This window comes from Penaeus chinensis, chromosome 12 (genome assembly GCF_019202785.1).
Source record: "Penaeus chinensis breed Huanghai No. 1 chromosome 12, ASM1920278v2, whole genome shotgun sequence".
In the NCBI taxonomy this organism is placed as follows: domain Eukaryota; kingdom Metazoa; phylum Arthropoda; class Malacostraca; order Decapoda; family Penaeidae; genus Penaeus; species Penaeus chinensis.
Genome location: NC_061830.1, coordinates 14,116,192 through 14,118,691, shown reverse-complemented (window position 1 = coordinate 14,118,691; position 2,500 = coordinate 14,116,192). Strand labels below are relative to the sequence as shown.

The 2,500-nt window shown below is 45.2% G+C and overlaps 1 protein-coding gene across 1 annotated transcript in view; it reads right to left on the bottom strand.

The window, feature by feature from the left end:
* The window catches only part of LOC125031223 (moesin-like), an 11,647-nt gene extending 10,313 nt beyond the window's left edge, over nucleotides 1-1,334 (bottom strand). The window contains exon 1 of the mRNA XM_047621853.1: nucleotides 1,139-1,334. The gene's annotated coding sequence lies outside the window, so the exon portion shown is untranslated. The remainder of the gene's footprint in view (nucleotides 1-1,138) is intronic.
* Between the last annotated feature and the right edge of the window lie 1,166 nt (nucleotides 1,335-2,500).

Here is a 2,500-nt window from a genome sequence, read left to right as displayed (position 1 = left end):
TCTGCCTGTCTGTCTGTCTGTCTGTCTGTCTGTCTGTCTGTCTGTCTGTCTGTCTGTCTGCCTGTCTGTCTGTCTGCCTGTCTGTCTGTCTGTCTGTCTGTCTGTCTGTCTGTCTGTCTGTCTGTCTGTCTGTCTGTCTGTCTGTCTGTCTGTCTGTCTGTCTGTCTGTCTGTCTGTCTGTCTGTCTGTCTGTCTGTCTGCCTGTCTGTCTGTCTGTCTGCCTGTCTGTCTGTCTGTCTGCCTGTCTGTCTGTCTGTCTGTCTGCCTGTCTGTCTGTCTGTCTGTCTACCTGCCTGCCTCTCTGGCTGCCTGCCTGCCTGCCTGCCTGCCTGCCTGCCTGCCTGCCTGCCTGCCTGCCTGCCTGCCTGCCTGCCTGCCTGCCTGCCTGCCTGCCTGCCTGCCTGCCTGCCTGCCTGCCTGTCTATTTGTCTGCCTGTCTGTCTGTCTGTCTGCCTGTCTGTCTGTCTGTCTGTCTGTCTGTCTGTCTGTCTGTCTGTCTGTCTGTCTGTCTGTCTGTCTGTCTGTCTGTCTGTCTGTCTGTCTGTCTGTCTGTCTGTCTGTCTGTCTGTCTACCTGCCTGCCTCACTGTCTGGCTGCCTGCCTGCCTGCCTGCCTGCCTGCCTGCCTGCCTGCCTGCCTGCCTGCCTGCCTGCCTGCCTGCCTGCCTGCCTGCCTGCCTGCCTGCCTGCCTGCCTGCCTGCCTGCCTGCCTGCCTGCCTGCCTGCCTGCCTGCCTGCCTGCCTGCCTGCCTGCCTGCCTGCCTGCCTGCCTGCCTGCCTGTCTGTCTGTCTAACTTTCAGTCCGTCAAATAGCTTGTTAGTCTGTCTATCTATCTATCCGTCTACCTACCTGTCTTCCTGTCTAGCTATTTATCTAACTATCTATTTATCTACCCTTCTCTATCTGTCTGTTTGTCTGCCTCTCTCTCTCTCTCTCTCTCTCTCTCTCTCTCTCTCTCTCTCTCTCTCTCTCTCTCTCTCTCTCTCTCTCTCTCTCTCTCTCTCTCTCTCTCTTTCTTTCTTCTCTCTCCTTCTCCCTTTCCTTCTTTCTCTATATATCTATTTGTCAATCAATAAATCAATCTATCTGTCTACAAACACAACACACACCCTGTAGTAAACACTTTATTCAAACTTACCTCCGTTTATTCGCTCCTTGCAAAGTTTACTGCGCTGCAACGACGTTAACCCCCGGTCCTTCGTTCAACTAATCGAGCGACGGGAATAAGAGCACAAACAAAGAGAAAAAGAGAAAATAAGAGAAAACTTAACGGTGTGCAGAGAACATGCACCGAAATGTGCAATGTGGTTCGCTGTGTCACGCGGCCGCGCCAGTGAGACACTTTCACCACTGTCATCATTATGCCCAACGAGGAAAGAACGCGATAGCGATAAGATAATAAATGCTATTCAAATGCGGTACAAGATAAGCTGATGTCTTTTTTTAGTAAATTAATTACCCCTCCCACTCACCCTCCCCCTTGACGTACATGTTTATATTTTTCTTAAAGAAGTTATCGTAAAATAATACTTGCTACCGTGTTACATTTTTTCCTTCTCAGAATACTTCCGTGTCTTATCTGATGGGGATTGAATGTTACTTAGGGAGATTATGGTGGATATCTGTCTGTCTAACTATCAGTCAGTCTGTCTGTCTCTCTGTCTGCGTAACTCTCAATCTACCTTTTAGCATTTCAACTTAATTAGATTAGAATTACACACACACACACACACACGCGCGCGCGCACGCACACACACACACACACACACACACACACACACACACACACACACATCCAAACAAACACACTATTACAAAACACTACTAGAGAACGAATAAAATAAAAAAAACGAGGACCAGGAAAGGATAAACAACGTGAAAGAAACACTTGTATACATGTAAAAAGAAAAAAGAAAAGAAAAAAAAAAACTGTTCCCACATTTCTCAACCGATCATACAAAACCATAACATTTTCGAACATCCCTAAATTTATTTATTTTTTTACTCCCAGCTCTCGATCTCCTATACGTTATCTGCTGTCATTTTTTAAAATCTATTTTACGTATCCGTTGATATCCTTCCGATATATAGATGTCACTTATTCATCACGAGTACAAATCTATATTCATTTTCTGATCCAGTTTTTCTCTCAATATTTTGTTTTTCGCTCTAATCCTTTGCCTGTAATCTGGCACTCTAATCAATATGTAAATACTCGAAAGATATTTTTTTTCTTATAGTTTTATTTTTTTCTTATACTTTTAGTTATAAAGTATGATTATTTTTCACGATAAGACTCACCATATATGAATACACTGCATACGTACATAAACACTCGCATATATATAATATATATGCATACATACATACATACATATATATAAATATGTAAATACACACACACACACGCGCGTGCACGCACACACACACACACACACACACACACACACACACACACACACACACACACACGCACACACACACACGCACGCACGCACAC